Source organism: Podarcis pityusensis (genome assembly GCF_964106645.2).
Source record: "Podarcis pityusensis genome assembly, chromosome: 4".
In the NCBI taxonomy this organism is placed as follows: Eukaryota; Metazoa; Chordata; class Lepidosauria; order Squamata; family Lacertidae; genus Podarcis; species Podarcis pityusensis.
This window is the reverse complement of record NC_138027.1, coordinates 73,147,394-73,166,309: the sequence shown is the minus strand read 5'-3', so window position 1 is coordinate 73,166,309 and position 18,916 is coordinate 73,147,394. Positions and strand designations below refer to the sequence as shown.

At 41.4% G+C, this 18,916-nt stretch overlaps 1 long non-coding RNA gene across 1 annotated transcript; it reads left to right on the top strand.

Moving 5' to 3' along the window:
* Window positions 1–254: 254 nt before the first annotated feature.
* LOC308474914 lies at window positions 255–3,715 on the top strand. Its single transcript, XR_013985036.1, has 2 exons — window positions 255–331; window positions 3,260–3,715. It is a non-coding gene; the product is annotated as an uncharacterized lncRNA (long non-coding RNA).
* The last annotated feature ends 15,201 nt before the right edge of the window (window positions 3,716–18,916 follow it).

Sequence of the window (18,916 nt, the reverse complement as noted above, 5' to 3'; positions counted from 1 at the left end):
CTTGCTTATTAAAACTCTGGAGGTTTTCTTTCTTAGAGGGCTGCGTTTTGGCAAGCAGCTTCTTGGATGTTAATTTGCTGCTTTTGGGAAAAAAAAAAAGTAAAACTTTCAATGTACCCCCGTAATGTCTGCGTCAAAAAAGCTGTATCGGGATTTGAAATCCCCTATTGAAAACACAAGGACTCAACATTCGTTTAAAGCATCGTGATTTATTCTCAGTTTTTTTGGCTCGAGAATAGGAAGGAATCAAATCTCTTCAGTTTCTGCAGCTGCAATCCTGTGCATACTTATTTAGAAACAATCCCATCCACGCTGTGGAATTTACTTCTGTGTAAGCATGCCTAAGATTACACTGCAAAACTTTGTTTTCCAGAGTAACAGCTATTTTCAACCAACAGCTTTTCCCCATTTATATAACTATGGTGAAGCCCTTAGTCGTGTTAATATTAGCAGGAATAGTTTGGTGTCTGTGGTAGAAAATAGTAGTAGTTTAGTGGTGTTGCCTTAATCATTGTCAACATCCAGTGGCAGAATTTGGGCTCTCAAAATTTCAGCGGCTCCCTGTATATTGCTAAAAATTTTGCCCTCCCCCTGCCTCTCACGCTCCATTCTACAGCATTGTTGTGGTGCTGCCTGCAATGGGTACCCAGTGTGGCCGCACTAATCGCGCTACCCAAAAACTACTTCTGCAGCTTCTAAAGAGACATTGGGATCCTTTCCATGTAGAAGACATGAGAAAGCCCAGCTAAAGCAGATTCTTAAGTTTGTCTTCATCCACATGCCTTTCTCTTCTGAAGCATTTATTACTTTTGCCCAACCCCACACTCCTTTACATTAACTTCAGTCAATGACAGAAGAGCACCTTTCCTGAAGTGGGAGGAGAGTCTCTTCAGAGCTTGTGGGACATAGACCTTCTTTCCCCAACAGCAGGCCTGGGTTGACGGTGTACTGGCAAAAACGGTTCTAGTAAACAAAACTTATTGGCAGCCCACTTTTGCTTGGGGTTGCTAGATGTTACTGTGTTACACTCCTGAGCTTTTGTGCACCTTAATCTGGTTTCGGAAACCAGATTTTCATTTCGACTCAAATTATATTTTTTGTCTGTGTTTTTATACTGAAACAGAGTGTGTGATCATTTTTCAGTTCAGGTGAACTTCAAAACATGAAATGTTGTTTGCTGCACCTAGTAAGTTTTATAATATTATGCTTATACTCCTATGCATGTTCGTTCATAAGTAAATCCCACTGTGTTCGATGGGGCATACACTCAGGAAAATATGCATAGAATTGCAGTCTTAGAGTTGTATTGATGGGATCACAGCTGGATGGTAGTTGAATGAAAATGATATAGCTGAGACTGGAAACACTTATTCTGCCCTTTTATTCTAATCAAATATGTTTTATGCAGTAACATATTTCCAAAGGGGTATTGCTGCAAGACTCAGTTCCTTTTACCTGTTGAGGATTAAGTTGAGGAATAGTGCTTTTAATCCATGTTGGGAACCAGGCCTGACCTTTACAAATGCTAATGAGCATTCTCCTTGCATAGCCTGTCACATTCATTTATATTCATTTTGCTTTCATTGCTTTTTCCAATAGAGCTTTCAAGAATGTCTTGCTTCACCGAAGGTTTCCCAAGATTACTATATTAGTACTGTTTGCATGTTTCCTGTTAAATGCAAACGGTAATAACTGGAATTTTCTTAGATAAGTATCTTTCTCTTTAATAACACTGTGTCAAAAGTGTTCTTCTCCAGACCTTCCTTTTTTTTTCTAGATGTCTGTTGAGCTTTATTCCAAGAGATTAAAGTTATAAATTGTGCTACAAACATAGGCTTCCTCAAAAGTTTGACCGGTAGACGAGCCCAAGTTTGCGGGGAAGCTCAAGAAGGTGGGGTGAGGTTTTGATTTCATACTAAGGCCCAGCACAACAGTAAGGTGTGCTGGAACCTTGCCATTCCCCAGCTCACAGGAAAGGAGAGGGATGTGTGCTCATCAGGGATATTCAATAAGCACCAAGAAGTCTCAATACTTCCAGAGGCCCAGTTTTCACCTAACACTCAAGCCAAACTGGGTGCTATTGTCCTGTTACTGCAGTGGTGTACAAACCCCCTTTTACCTTGGGACCAATACATACCTACCTCAGAGATATTGTGGGTTTGGTTCCAAACCACCACAATAAAGCAAAAACAGTATCACAATAAAGCAAGACACACAGTCTTTTAGGTTTCCCAGTGTATATAAAAGTTAAGTTTATACTATACTGTAGTCTATGAAGCCAGGCCCCCTGATTGCAGTCTAAGAGTGTGGTCCTACTTCTACCCAGATGTTAATGCCTGTGTGGGTTAGGATGTGAGTAAAGGCCCCTTTGCTAGCAGAGGAACACTGCTGGGGAAAGGGACTCCAGAACAGCAGAGGTCCCAGCTGTGCTCTAGCAGACAGATAGCTTGCCAGCAGTAAGCCCTGAAACAGAGCAGGGCACCATAGCTTGGCACAAACTATCCTTAATCTCAGCTATGCTTTGTTTGAAACTAGCCAACCTCATGCCATGGGTTATGAAACTGGCTTGTTTCAACAACTGTATTTAAAATTAGTTACAGTTTAGGATTTGGACATCATTGAGCTCTGGTAAATAAAAAACAAAAGCACCAGCTCCTAGTCTTCTCCGCTTAGGCTCCCCAAGGCTCACTCCCATTGTGATAAGCCATGGTTTATCACAATCATGTGGGACTACAGTTCTCACCCTCCCTGAGCACTGGCCATGGTAGCTGAAGCTGATGGGGGCTGGAGTCCATGAACATCTGAAGGGCCAAAGGTTCACTGTCTCTGGTGTATCATATGTAAAAATGCATTAGATGAATATGTATGCTGTGTTTACAATACTTGGAACGTGCTGTAATGGTATCCCTTCAAAACATGAGGCCTTCCCCCTCACTTGGGAATCACTGTGCTAGTTAATTGAAATCAGCACAACAAAAAATCCCTTAGGGAGTTTTAATGTTGTCCTGGTGGCCAGAAGCCCCACCTAGTTTAGTTCTATTTATATCTTAAGTAGCGTCTGTTGACTGCATTTGGCATGAAGAGACTGGATTCTTCCTTATTTCTGAAATCTATCGTTCACATAAGATCAAGGATTTAACTATGGAAAAGGAAAGCCAGAGATTATTTACAAGTAAAATTAAAACTAACATTGAACTCTTTGGTAAGGAAAGCAAATGCTTCAGAATAACAAACAGCTGTCTCTATTCCTCATCCCCAGCTGTTGGTTTCATACAACTCTGCAATAACAACATCAGAAGTTTTTCATTCTTTTCCCATATGGTGCTGTCTCAAAGGATGTATCTTACAGCTCACAGGGGAAGCTGCACAGCTCTAAACCCCTCAGAAACTATGAGCAGAGAAATGCTTGTGCTATTTTCTCTTTGACACGTTGCCAGTTGACAAAAAATGAATCCCATTCAGATACTATGCAAGTGTGAAAAAATGTATTGTCTATTGCTGTGGAGACATTTTTGATGCCAAGTTGTGACAGCAGAAAATCGTATGGCAAAATGTTTTTATTCTTGCTCAGCTGTGCTTAACATTTAGCTGGAATTTCAGAGTTCCCATCCTCAATGCACATTCTTCTACTGAAGAAATTGTTCCAGAATAAGGGGGGGGGGGGATAACTATTTTAAATACAGGTTTGTTAAAATAAACTCATTTTCAGACATGAGCTCTACTCAATCTTTTTTTGTGCAGAAGATAAATAAATGGGATGCCTAAGGGTGTGGTCAATACAGACCAGGTATTACCTGCCATCCAGTCCATGCTTGGCTTAGGGCAGATGAACAGAATCAAAGTTCACAATCCACCAGTGGCATCCTATCCTAGAGAGAGAGGCGGAAGGAAAAAGAGGAGATGAGGTCCTGGTTCTGCTGACAAGGTAGTGAAATTTCCTCCTACAGCAGGCACAGGAAACCTGTGGTGCTTTGAATGCGGTTGACTCCACCTCTCATTAGCCCCAGCCTGCATGGTCAAGAATGCTGGGAGTCATAGTCCCATTTGGAGGGCCACAGGTTCCTTATCCCTGCCCTACAGTTCCAAATTCTCCCACCAAGAAGTGACTGCTGGGAGTGAGAAGGGAAGATGAGGACCATATTCAACAAAATTGTTGTGCCACAGGATTCCATCACAAAGATTCCCGCCAGTGCAGTGTGACTTCCGCCTCTCCTCCCCTGCATGCCTCACACCATTCCCAAATCTGCTTTGGAGGGTTGGAGGAATAGACGGCGGGAGGATAAAAGGAAGACGGTTCCATTGCACAAAGAAAATCCTATACTGATAGCTGAAACAGTTGTGGGATTATTTCCAAATTAAAATTGGAGAAACATTTTGCTCAAGCTCCCTAAGAAATTCCAGAATTTTATGTTGTCAGGGGATATAATATCTGCCTAAAAATAATGTAAAACGCAGAACAGTGACTAATTCCAATTCAAGGGAGCATCCTCCTCCATGGGTGGTATTTTGAATGCTGTCTCTAGCAGCAGTGACTGAATTATCCAACAGTAATTATTGCAGAGAGGCAACAGGCAGCTTCCTAAATGTGGTGTCCTTTGGACTGCAGAAGCCTTTACTTCTCATGGCACACAGGACATTACTGTCCCACACTCTATCCTCTGCACAGACAATGACTTAGAATGATCTTTAATGGATTGAAAACAACAACACCAATGGTTGATCACTGTTTATATAGTTTAAAAAGTAATACAAACATAATACAAATATAAATATAAAACATTGCTGGCTCTTAACATTGCTGTAATACCATTGGTTACAATTAATCGTTAATGAATTGCCTTGTCCATTTAGAAAAGAGATGTTTCTGAAATTATGTCACTGGAATCCATTCAGTCTGAATGCATTTTATCACTTCATTACTCAGAGAATGAAGTTTACTTATTTTTCTAATACTTTGATCTCATTGAAAATAGCATTACTGCTAAAGCAAGTAGATGAGAGTAGTGGCATCTGGCAAGGGACAGCATGGCTGTATTTGGCTAGAATTAAACAACAAAATGCAAGATTTGCAAAGGAAATACACTCATCTGTGCTGAATGTCTTGCAATTGGCACAGTTTTTATTTTTCCATTTTATCATGTAGGGAACCTCATATCAGCTGTACCATCGAGCAGGGCTTTCTCTGACTAATTTTCCAACATTGTGGTTTACAAGTGTCTCCAGAATTAAGCGAAATAACAATCAGTTCGTCTTTGTTCATAATGATCTTTGTCCATAATGCTGCAACAATAATTAGTTTATTATATTTATATATAGCTTTACACATCCAGAAACTATTTACAATACTAAAATACATAACAAATTCAATAAAATAACACAAACACAAAATGCCAACCATGTTCCTTCAAAGAAAAAGTCATCTGAGACAGTACAAAATACTCCCTCCATTCACACAAGACCACCAAAAGCCTGATAATCAGTGCTGTCCAAATGTCTGGGAAAATGTCTTTGCTTGGCACCAGAAATACTGTATGACAAAGACAGCACTAAGTGAACTGCATTGGGGAGACATTCCACAGTCAAGAAACTACCACAGAAAAGGCCTGCTCTCTTAATTAATAAAATCATCTTGAACAATAATAATAATAAATAAAGGCAACACATTTTAAATGACCCAATTAAAATGCCACAAAGTAGTAAGCAATATTTTAGTAGGTCCTAATGAATGTATTGCCCTACTGTGAATTTATTAATTGTTTTCCAATCACTGTAGACTATTTTCTTCACAATAGGTAACACATAGAACTCTTTTTAAAAACACAGGTTGTTATTATTTAGTTTGGGGGGCTAATTTTATCCTTGCCACTAGCATTACACTGATACAGGGTGGAATGGAGAAGAAACCCAACAATGTACACACTGTACTAGGAAACCAACAAAAGGATGAAGAAAATTATCAGAGGCAAGCGGCAAAGTCTTTTCTCTGTAGAAAACAGTTGTGGAGCTCTTTTCAGAAGCCGCAGCATGTTTACTGCTTCAATGATTGCCCCCCCCCCCTGAGCTGATTCTCTGAAATGCTCCTGAACTGATTGCAGTAATTACACCTGAAGATTTAAAGTAATGTTCCGGGGGGGGGGGGGTAAAGGACAATTAATAAATGGCCTGTTTTATTTTCCATCTACATGGCTGAGAAAACATTCCATTAAAAATAAAGGTAGTTCTTGATTACTGTACACTTGTTTGTTTTTCGTTTTTTTTGAGAAGTAGAACAATTAAATAAAAATAACTCTGCATTTTTACAGTTAGATATTTTGCTAGCTACAGAGGTAGGAGACTTTCCAGTCTAGGAGCCTTTGATACTGAAGTTGTCTAGCCTTTCTGAATACGCTGCCTACTGCAGCTGCTAGAGGACAATGCTACAAATATCTTTTTGCACAATAGAATGTGTTCTATAGAGCATGAAAACCCTCTTTGACAGCTGTGATGCTCAGTAGAAAACCTGGCAACAGATTTAGTAATTTTAATATCTCAGTTGCTATGAATAATAGTGTCCATGTGAACAAAAGCCGTATAAACGGTGAGTCAACTCTCCATTCCTCCGTGAGAAGTCATTTAACTCAGTTCCACATATAACACATTAAAACGATTCTCCCCTCCACACCCACAAAAACACAGCACACTGCTAGTCCCAAGGATGGTGTGGATACAAGTTAAATTGAATCACGTGGGGCTTATTTCCAAGTAGATGTTTAGGATTGAATTTCCTGGCACAAATGAAATGCTATCCAGTCAGATGCATCCTGTAATAAGAACAACCTTCCTAGGCTAGAACAATGATTAGTCTAGCTTCGTATTTTGCCTTTGACAGCCGCCCGGTCTGGATGTTTCAGAGAAACTACAATACAGAAGGGGAGAGGAGATACAAAGCGTATATTCTACCACTGAGCCTCATTCCTTATTGCTAATTCCTCGTTTCCAACTTAGAAGTCCCCTAAAGCTGATAACAACATTATGAATATTCTAACAATTGCTGAAAGTAGCAAACATGTTAAAGATTAACAGGTGTGTCAAGAGTTAGATAGATTTAGGTTTATGCTCTGGACTACAGAGAGTGTGAAAAGTGAAAAGATCGCACTGACTTGCAAATGGGTTTCTGCATCACTTGGTGTATGGACCATTTGAGCGGTTTGTAAGATGTTGGCTTGACACAGGATACAGACTAGCTGTCGGAGACAATGCTTTCCTTCTGAACTGTTAGCGCTAACCTCTTTGTAAAAAGAGCGCTCAAGGTAATAAAAAGAAAATTGCAGTAGCTGCCTGGGAATGTGTGTCTTGCAATTTCCTTGACATCTATCTTCCCCACCCCCATCAAACAACAAAGGCTGAGTATGGCAGATACAAAGTAGGTCACTGTTAGGAACGAGCAGTGGGGGTAGGGGACTGATGCTTACCTCTGAATCAGCAGGGAGCTAAATTCTCTAGCAATGTCCTTGTGAGTTGATTTGCAGGAACAATGTCTGAACAGCTTGCCTTCTAGCATCCTAAGCATTCCAAGCATCAAACTAGGTTAAAAATAAGTTATCAGTGCGTTTGGAGAACTGAATAAACACTTCATTTGTCTATTACTTTCAGGTTGTTCCTATGGTCCTGGTACTCCATGTCGCCACTACACCAGGGCTAATGCCAGAATGCTCATAGGTCAACTTGAAGGACAAGTTCAACCAGAAGCACAAGTTCCTTGTGTGATGCTTGGAAATATCCTTTTAAACCTAGAACCTCCATGATCTTGTGATGTCTGAAATATAGAAATTTCCAGAGCAGTTTCCATTATTTGATATGTGTGTTTGTGTATGCATGTGTTATATTTGATGGTTTGGAGTTTTGTGTACAAATTGACCTGCAGAGCAAAGGGGAACTTTGAGGGGAAGATTTTAAGAGAACATATTAAAGGTACTTTGCTGCGTGTGTTGACTCCTAAAAATAAGCTGGCGAATACTGATAAGAATTTGTGAAAAGATGTGTGAAGTAAGCATTAGATAAGGTAGTTGTATCAGTCAGGATTTGAAATAAGTCCAATGTCTGACTAGTAGGCCTTTATCTTACCAGAAGCAGAGCATCATATGCAACACCAGATATAAGGCAAGTAGGATTATTTGTTTTGTTTATTGTTTATGTAATGTATTTATATCCCACCTTTCTCCCAAGCTGGGTCCTCGGACTGAGGTATGTTTTGAGAAAGTTAGATGGTTCTTGTTCTACAAGCTGAGAGTGTTTAAACACTTGTCTTCATCCACAAAGGAGGAAACATAGCCCAGAGGGAGGATGGTTCTCCATCCCATTTGTCCATCACTACCATGACTTTCTCCTGTGAGGCTTAATCACCCTCACAAAAAGGTGAGGGTTTTCTCTCCAGTGCAGTGCTAGCTAACCTCTGGGAGGCCATGCCAGTGGTGGGTGAGGCCACTCCAAACTCATGAACGTGCATACGAAACAGCCACGCACATCAGCAGGGAGTGGGAGTAGTGGTGGATTTATAGGTATATGAAGTGTGCAAAGAATTAGGGCTCCCTGCAGCGGAGGGCCCCTCAAGTTATGAGTATATATTGTTAACTGAGAGGATACCTTTGAAACATGACTATAAACAATGAATGGCTATTGCTGAATTCTAGAATCTTTGTTGCGTTGTTTCCAACCTTTATTTCTCCTACTCCCCAATTAGAGTCAGTAGAGGCTGGTCCACTAGGGTGGGGAGTCGCCAGCCTGGTGCCTGTGAAGGCCTTCATTGGTGCCGCTGAACAGGTTGCAAAACTCTGAGCTATCGTGTTTTCAAAAAAATAAAAGAAGGTGAGACAGTCTAGCCTATCTAGAAATAAAGTTATGAAACCTCGGAGAGCCACTACATAAACAATACTGTTCTGAGCTAGACGGAAGTATAAGGCATCTGCCTATGTTTCCTTTGCTTTTCTTATTTCCAGACAACTGGTTGTCTGCTTTTTTCACCATCATTCAGAATTTTGTGGCCACTGAGTCCTTGTTGGACATTTTGAGGTTTCTTCCATGCCTTAGGATTGTTTTCTGAAGATATTTGTACCCATGCAAACCTCAGGATTACCCCAAGTCTGCTGATACCTCTGTCTTTCCTTGTACATGGGGCAGTGCACTTCCAGCTACATATATGGGACGACCTGAATTGGAAACAGAGGAAATGGTATTGCTTGTGGATCACTTCATAAAAAGACAAGTGAGTGTGGACAAGTCCTTGGGCAAAGAGCTGGTATATTTCTTTGAATGATGGCTTTTGTCTCCAAGCTACCAAAATGGGCTGAACTGGGCTAAGATGGCAACTGTCCCTGTCACTAGATTTATTGCTCACTTTTAACATCAAGGGAACACCCACACAATTTGAGTGCTCTGCGGGGAACATTATCTTTTTAGACACACAAAACCTCTCTGTGTAAATGGTTAGCCCCTAATATTTATTCCTAATAGCAAAAGCATAAAGGAATAGAAAAGTGAACAAAGGTATTTATTCATTTTGAGATTTTAAAAGCCAACATTATATTGCAGCAGTCATATATCTTAAGCTGTGTCTTCCAAATAATGTGCTATCTCTGCCTAGAGTTAAATTGCTTGCTTTGGAACTGGCAGAATACAGTTCAGCCAATATGTCTGTCCTGCCATGCAGAAAATCAGAAAAGCTGTGAGCAGGGCGAATGATAGCTACATGTTATGCAAGTGATTGACACCTTGGAGTAGAGACCTATAAATGTACTGATCCAAACGTAATAAAGGTATTTGGACTGGAAACTTATATGGCGTGTTAAAGCATACACCGGTTATGAGAAAGAGTTTATTTTAGATCTAAACTGCTTTTTATTAAAACATAGCACTTTAAAACAGAGATGAGAACTCTGTATGTCCTCTTGAAGCTTCTGGACTCCTGCTCCCATCAGCTACAACCAGCATTGCAAATGATTAGGGATTGTGGAAAATGAACCCAAACATTTGAACAGCTGCAGGTTCCTTGACCTTGACTTTGTCACCTCTGTTTGCCTCAGTTCCTCAGATCCCCTTCTTGAGAAAGTTTAAGACACAGGATCTACATCTTCTGTGAAGAGGATCAAAAAGAATTATCTGCAACCTTATGTTCCTCCTTTAGCACACCTTTGACTTCCTTGTCATACAAAGGTTTTAACTGCCCCTCTAGCCAGTCTCCTATGTATGTGTGTGGCGGTACTCGTATCCAGCACTATTCTTCTATAAAAAGAGGTGCTGGAACTCAACACGAATGCCTCCCTTGTTCTCTTAGAATGGCAATGGTGCCCATTTGAGAGGAGCCAGAACTGAATTCTGGTGAGTTCCGGCTGCAAAAAAAAAAGTCCTGTGGCATTTATGTTTTTAGCAATGGACTCTGTGTGGGTTTTTGCATCTGTTATCATCTTCTTGCGTGTCTTTTGCCAAAGCCTGTGTTCCTTTTTTGTTCTCATTTGGACAAAATTTCCATTTTCTGAAGGAACATGTCTTGCCTCTAATAGCTTCTTTGACTTGCCTCATTAACCATGTTGGCATATTATTATTTGACCTATATGTCCTCAATCACATCCAAATGTGTTACAGTGGTACCTCAGTTTAAGAACTTAATTCGTTCCGGAGGTCCGTTCTTAACCTGAAACTGTTCTTAACCTGAGGTACCACTTTAGCTAATGGGGCTCCCGCTGTCGCCGCACAATTTCTGTTCTCATCCTGAAGCAAAGATCTTAACCGTACTATTTCTGGGTTAGCGGAGTCTGTAACCTGAAGTGTCTGTAACCTGAGGTACCACTGTACTTGCACTTTGGCTACTGATTCACTAGGGAACCTGCAAGCATCAACTGTCTCTACATCCATGCTTCTCCCTTGCTGAATCGGGAAGGAGTTTTTAGTGCAAAAGGAAAAGGATTGTGGCAAAGACAGCTTGATATGATGCGATAACAGACACAATAGACTGCAAACCTCAAAGCCAAAGGCACTCACTACTGAAACACAAGTAAGAACCACCCAACTAGCCTAGGGAAAGGAATAGCAGTCAAAAACAGAAGTAGTGTAGCAGAAACGATCCAGTGTTCCGCATTAAATTAATGAAATTGAGGACACCACCTCCAGTATGCCTTTCCCTGTTCTTCCTACAGAATTTGTATCCAGAGATAGCCATGCCCCACTAGATCTCTCCCTTCCACCAGACTTCCATTACACCGACAATATCTCTAAGACCAAGCACTGCAGCTCACCCATCTTGGCTTGGAAACACCTTCAAATGGTCTTTCTCCCCAAATGTCTTTAGCACGTGTGTTTAACTGTCTGGTGCTTTGGCCACTCTCCGTTACCATCATATGCCCTTGCACTCAATGTACTAGTTCTAAACCTCCTCCATTTGAACCATCATAAACACTGCATTTTAGATGATGTGCGAGCTTTTCAGAAACAGAGACGAATAATAGTTTCTTATGCCACATGTCCGAATTCAAGTGTTTCGAGTCTTTCCCATTCTCTGTTACGGTCTGTCTTGAAGCTACCAACTGTATAGCTATTTCAGATGTGTGTTACTGGGTCAGGAAACAAGGAAAGCAAACATAAACTGGGATCACATGGAATATCTGTGTGCATGGACTTATCCACCTCCTGCAGTACCTGTGTCCAGATTTTTTTAATATAACCAGACTGTATTTTAATTATGCATTACAACCAGAATTTATTTTAATTGTATGCTGCTCTAAGCTTCCAAATGAGAGAAAATACATTTAAAAATACAATGGATAATAAGATCCACACTGGAGATCTGCAACAAATCCTGGAATGTAATGGCAGCTAAAGTTATATAATCTATGCAAGTTTATATTGTAGACAGGACTGAAGGGTGTCCTGCTAAGTCCAGGCTCAAATTAAGGCCAAAAAAGCTTTGTCTGCATTAGTTTTCCACTAATTTAAGTCACATAAAACACAGATTTCACATGCATTGGCTGGGGGGAGCAGGAAGGGGCTGTTACATTATAGAAGATTACAGAGGGATTTCCCCCCCCCCCAAACTGTAGCTTACCATGCTTTCTTTTCTGTGTGGAGCTTCTGCAGAGTGAGCAACCTATCATTTGAAGATTGCAGTTTTAACTGCCTGCAGGATTAACAGTTGTAGTGTTTGTTTTGAATGAGCTGCCATAATAACTCAACAGAAGCAGTTTGTGACAATTGAAGGAAAGAGAATAGATATGAATGGTTCCTGCTGATAAAACTGATTTCTTCGCCTGCCATTCAATGCCCAGGAAGAGAAATAAGGAGAATTAAGACCTTGGGTAGGCGATGGTGGAAACATCTGGTGAGGATGTGCTTTATTTTGGTCACTACTTTCAGCACCAGCGGTATTGAAAACTTTTTTTTAAAAACCCACAATAATAGGTTAAGATACTATTACGTGTGTGTGTGTGAAGACAAATTCATAGAGGATAAGGCTAGCAATGTCTAGGTAAAGGTAAAGGGACCCCGACCATTAGGTCCAGTCGCGGACGACTCTGGGGTTGCGGCGCTCATCTTGCTTTACTGACCAAGGGAGCTGGCGTACAGCTTTTGGGTCATGTAGCCAGCATGACTAAGCCACTTCTGGCGAACCAGAGCAGCGCACGGAAACGCCATTTACCTTCCCTCTGGAGCAGTACCTATGTATCTACTTGCACTGCATGCTTTCAAACTGCTAGGTTGGCAGGAGTACGGACCGAGCAACGGGAGCTCACCCCATCACAGGGATTTGAACCTCCGACCTTATGATCGGCAAACCCTGCAAGCACTGTGGTTTAGCCTACAGTGTCTACTAGCTATCAAAGGCTATGATGGCTCTATGTCCTACCTCCACAACTGGATGCAATGTGTCTCTGTATACCAATTTCTGGGAATCGTAAGTGGGGAGAATGCTGCTGTTGCATTAAAGTCCTGCTTGTGGGCTTCCCATAAGAATCGTTAAAGAAATTGGAGTTCTTGTTGAAACTACACTGAAAAGGATATATCAAGAACTCTGGCCAAAAGTTTCAATATAAGGAATAATTCCTACTCAAGAGTTGAAATGAAAAACGTGTGTATTCTGCTAAGAATAACAGTTTGAAGCTAGTAGTAGATTTAAACACAACGTATAAGTATGATAGTTTTAAAGTAATGGTAAGTTTGGATACAATGTTTAAGTGCAGAAATAATGTCGTTTCAAATATACAATGATATAGTACAAAGGTACATGAAATACCAGTGCACAACAATTGTTTTATACAAGTCTCAATAGCAGTCAAAACGAGTCCACATTATATAAAATTAGAATAAAGAATAAAGAATGAAGGATCAAATGGGGCCAAAAAGGAGTATCCGGAGTGTGAATCAGATGTACGGTTCAGTGGTGGTAACCAGGACAGGGCCCTGTTTCGGAGTACACGCCTTCTTCAGCTCGGTTTTTTGACGACTATAAATCTGTTGGAAGTCTGTATCATTTAGTTCTTTTATGTTTCTATTTCGACATGCGTCTTAGATAATTGCATCCAAGTTTTCTTGCGCACAGAGAAACGCAAGAAAACTTGGATGCAATTATCTAAGACGCATGTCGAAATAGAAACATAAAAGAACTAAATGATACAGACTTCCAACAGATTTATAGTCGTCAAAAAACCGAGCTGAAGAAGGCGTGTACTCCGAAACAGGGCCCTGTCCTGGTTACCACCACTGAACCGTACATCTGATTCACACTCCGGATACTCCTTTTTGGCCCCATTTGATCCTTCATTCTTTATTCTTTATTCTAATTTTATATAATGTGGACTCGTTTTGACTGCTATTGAGACTTGTATAAAACAATTGTTGTGCACTGGTATTTCATGTACCTTTGTACTATATCATTGTATATTTGAAACGACATTATTTCTGCACTTAAACGTTGTATCCAAACTTACCATTACTTTAAAACTATCATACTTATACGTTGTGTTTAAATCTACTACTAGCTTCAAACTGTTATTCTTAGCAGAATACACACGTTTTTCATTTCAACTCTTGAGTAGGAATTATTCCTTATATTGAAACTTTTGGCCAGAGTTCTTGATATATCCTTTTCAGTGTGGGCTTCCCATAGGCATCGACTCGGCCACCATGAGAACAGGATGCTGAACTGGGTAGGCCTTTGGTCTAATCCAGCAAGGCTCTACATAATGCCAACTGTGAGTGATAGAAGTGCATGGAAGTACCACAATATGAGCCTGGATCAGAGAAGACCCTGCTTGCTTGCTTGCTTGCTTGCTTGCTTGCTTGCTCATTTATTTATTTAATACACTGGGTGTTTTACTTATTTATACACCATACTCTGCAAGGTCAGTCAACAGCACGTGTCTTGCAGCAGCAGACAAGAGGTGTCATTCTGCACTCAGAAACTAGCACTACCAGGCAAAGAGACACTCAGGGACAAGTACTAGCAGCCAATGAGAGGTTTCCCAGAAGCAGTGAGGTGGGGTTAGAGTAAGGTTACCAGATTTTTTTCAATGAATCCGGGGACACTTTTTTGTATGGGGACTGATTTGTAAATCTGGGGGCTGTCCCTGGGAAACGGGGACATCTGGTAGCCTTAGGTTAGAGGCAAGCAGCTCAGAAGGCCAGTGGCTGGGGGATAACATCAGTGGACAGTGAACTGCAAGAGGAATCAAAGAGAATAAAAAAGTATAGGGAGAGAGCTGAAGACCTTGTTGGGTGGGGTTGTAGAATTTGTTTCCTTTTTATTCTGTCGTTCCTTGAAGGAATTCATGGGGCCATATATATTTCTCCCAGTGCTTTTCATGCTCACAACTACCCTGCGAGACCTTTATGGCTTAGGACCAGATTCTCCACATATGCCTGCTTGTGAGTCATTCTCAGAGACTCTTTTCTCAAGCCTGAGGTACCCAGCAAAGGGATTATTATTTTTTCTCCAGTGCTGGCATCCTGGATTTGGAATGCTCTCCCCAACCTTATTGTTTCCCCAGGCTTTTACACTTTTATTTTTCCTTTCCCTGTTATTCTGGTTTGTATTTTTCTTTTTAATGTAGCTTTTATGGATTTACTGTTTTTCAATTTCAGTTTTAATATTTCATTGTAATGTTTTATTTTAAGATGGCCTAATAATTTGACTGAAGGGCAGGGTGTAAACCTTGATATTAAATAAATAAATGAGGTAGTTACGCTGAGAGGGAGGGACTGATACGAGCTCAGCCAATGAGTATCCTTGCTTGGTGGATATTGGAACTTGGCTGTCTCCAGCCCTACTTCTTGATGCTAGCTGCTGTACCACAGTTCACTTTTGTGGGGTTTAAGCAGCTTAGCAGTGTGTAGAGAGAGAATGGCAAAGTTTCTATGTAGAAAGTGCCTTTGTCGTTTATGTGGAGGAAGAAAGCACGAAAAAAATCTCTGTGTCCTCATTGGTAGCACTCAAGATGGAAAGGGATCGTGAATGCAGTCAAGAAATGAGCAAAGAAACCCAAAGCAGACTTAAGAAGATAATGACCTTGTTGTTGTGGCAGAAGGTCTGCAAAACAAACCCCATGGAAGTAAGAATTGATACTTCACTTGTGGCAAGTGGAACATTTGAAGCTGCCCTCTTAGTATTAGTAACCGAAGCAAATTTATCATGCTTGTAATTGGTGTTTTCCAGGTTTTCCCTTTTTGAATGGCACACCCATAGGCTACATTACAAGCTGCTTCTGAAATTCCTCATGCTTTCAGAAGAAGTTTGCTATGTAGCCTGAGCAGGTGTTGTTCAAGACAGCCCAAACCGCTTTGAGTTGTGCAGTTTGTTGGACCCTCATCCAGGGCGATGTGATTTACATTGCTTTGGGTCAAGGTGAAAATGTCTACTCTTGGTTTTGTGCTTAAGAGGCACAGCCAGTAAAAGGATGAGACTGCTGAAAACATTAGATTTGGAATAATTCAGCAAAAAAATAAAAATAGAATTCACTTCCAGGTAAAACTTTGTTACCTTTGAGACAGATCCAGAATTATTTACTGAAACATTGCATTATTGATAATATATAGTGATGGGTTGTATTAAATGCTAATCCTACTCAGAGTAAACCCAGTAAACCTAATGGACAAGACTCCCAGGCCTAACTTGGGTTAATTAATTTCAGTGCATCTACTCTGACTATGACTTTGCTGGATACAGTCCACTGTCAACAGAATTATTTTTGAAATGCATAATATTTTATGCATAGAGTTAATTAAATTAAAATTAATTTCTACTGAACCAACCGTGGAGATAAATGGATATTTACTGGTAACTAAAACAATTTTGTCTAGACTTTGGCAGTGGTTATATATTCATTTATTTCTCCGAGGCCTGGGAATTTTAGCAGTTGCAGCCCTGCCACTCACAAGGACAAGATGTCCATAACATTTCATCTCCGCAAGTCAGGAGAAATTATTTCTAGGTCACCGCCGAGAAAGATCATAAGCTCAATTTCATTTCAAAGCTCCGCTGTTTTGGTTTTCATGTATTATAATTTCAAAACCCACAACTGGGCAATTTTTTTTTATTAAGACCAGCCAAAACGTCACAAAAGAAGCGACCAGGCTTTTGAATTCACCAAACCCTTCATCAGACTGGATGGTGAACAAAATGGTGAAAGGAGAGGAAACTATCTTGATACCAAGGCCACAAAGTCTGCATTTAGTCAGAGTCTTGAGATAAGAGCAGAGGAGGAGATGGCAGGCTTAATTGGATTAGACTGTACTACAGGGATCTCACGCCCACAGAGACCTTCCCTTGCGCCTGCAGGGGTCTCTCCTCCCCTTCCCTCTGCTGAAATGAGGAATTGAAAGAAGCATTCTATTATAGCCAACAGAATCGGTTGCATGTATGTTTGGTTGTGGTATGTGTGGCTCCTATGGCAGTTTCTCTGGTTTAGAAACGTGCCCCACAGACCCCAAAAGGCTGGCAACCCCCCGCTATACTAGATGCTACGCAGGTCTCAGGTTGCTGCTACATGGGGCAAAGAAACCACTCACATTTACCTCTGGTCACTCCCACTTTCCGCCTCTGGCCCTGCCCATCGCTGATGGACATGTGGTCCATGGAAGGTTACTGATGCAGGAATACCACCCTCAGGCTGAAAAACACCCCCCACTCCTACAATATGGGTTCTAGATCTAAAAAATCGAAATACGAGATGCTCATATAAGCCAGGCATAGGCAAAGTCAGCCCTCCAAATGTTTTGAGACTACAATTTCCATCATCCCTGACCACTGGTCCTGTTAGCTAGGGATGATGGGAGTTGTAGTCGCAAAACATCTGGAGGGCCAAGTTTGCCTATGCCTGATATAAGCGTTCACACCCTATGACACAAGTATGATATTCCACACACAAAATACTTATTATTTGAGAAAATTCACAATGCATGGGAGAAACTCACTGTACAAAAAGGCCAGAATTAATGTATGATGTTAACCGTGCATACTCTTTTCATTCATACCTCTGATAGTCTTATTGTCTGAAAAACAGTTCAAAGAACCTCCAGAGTTGTTGGGTTTCTTTAAAACTGGAGTTTAAGATGCTATTAGGCATGTGTGAGCTTTTTGGTTGACCCCTTGGGATGAGGCAGTTCCAAATGGGGCAAATCCAAGGGAATAAAATCTGTTCCTAGTTTAAAGAGAGACAGACTTCTACGTGTAAAACTGTTACATGCTGCTCGCACTGAGGGGTGCTGGCCAAAAACTCCCACGGATTTCAGTAGGGCCAGGATTTCATCCCATACAACCTCAAAGCAACGCAATAAACATATAAAACTGTTTTTCACACATACCAAAATAAAAACGTTCGCTCAATCCATGCTGAAGCTTTAGAAAGCAACGGTTTCCAGATAAATACGCGACTGTTGTGCTTATTAGTTATTACGTAACGAGATCTGACTTATGCCGACATATGGGAGAACCTGCATTCTCTTCCCCAAGGCATTTAATGGATGTGTGTGCCCATTATTCCAACTAATTGGCACTGGCACATGGCCAGAGCCCTAAGAAGTCCTGGTAGATAAGTTATGCTGGGAATTGGGCAATATGAGTGTACATTCTTTTTTAGTTCTCCTGGACTTCTCAGCAGACTTAATACTACTCACTGACCATGGTATTCTTCTGGATTGTCTAGAGTCTCCAGTTGTTTTTGGACTACAGTTCCCATGATCCCTGACCAGGGGCATCTTACCCATAGAGGCTAGTGGTGCGGGGCACCAAGTTCTGGAGGGCACCAGGGAAGAGGCGGAGGCTGGATGCAGCACCTCCTGGCATCAGCTCATCGCCCTCGCCCACCTCTGCCATGCCACGCCGAAGCAGCGCCGCACCCAGAGCCTCCATCTGCCATGGCCACCGTGGCACGAAGTGGCCAGCTGAGCCAGGAGGCGCCGCGTCCAGTCTCCGCCTCTTCCCCACCAGAGGAGCTGCCCTCCAGCCGCTGCCTGCCTCCTCCAGCCCTGCCGGCAGTGCCGTCTTCCCTAAAAAACTCTGGGAAATGGGGGGGGGGTGCCGGAGGGAGCTTTGCACCACAACACTGGATATGCTTAAGATGGCCCTGTCCCTGACCACTGGTCCTGCTAGCTGTGGATGATGGGAGTTGTAGTCCCAAAACAGCTGGAGACCCAAGTTTGGGAAACATAGGTCTAGGCTTTGGGCTGCTAAGATCTAGTGTTAGTTCTGTCATAACTCCGAGACCCGTCAGCTAAGAGGGCTTGGGGCAAAAGACACAGGCTAACTAAGGAATTGATAATTCTGAGCCTAGATAAATTTGTTCTGAGTTTCATAACTGAACGGAGCTCAAAATTATTCTGTATAAAAAGGCCACTCTTGCTTACCCTGAGCTGTCCTCGTTTCAGCAGCTTATTGTAGGTCAGGGAAGAGTAATTT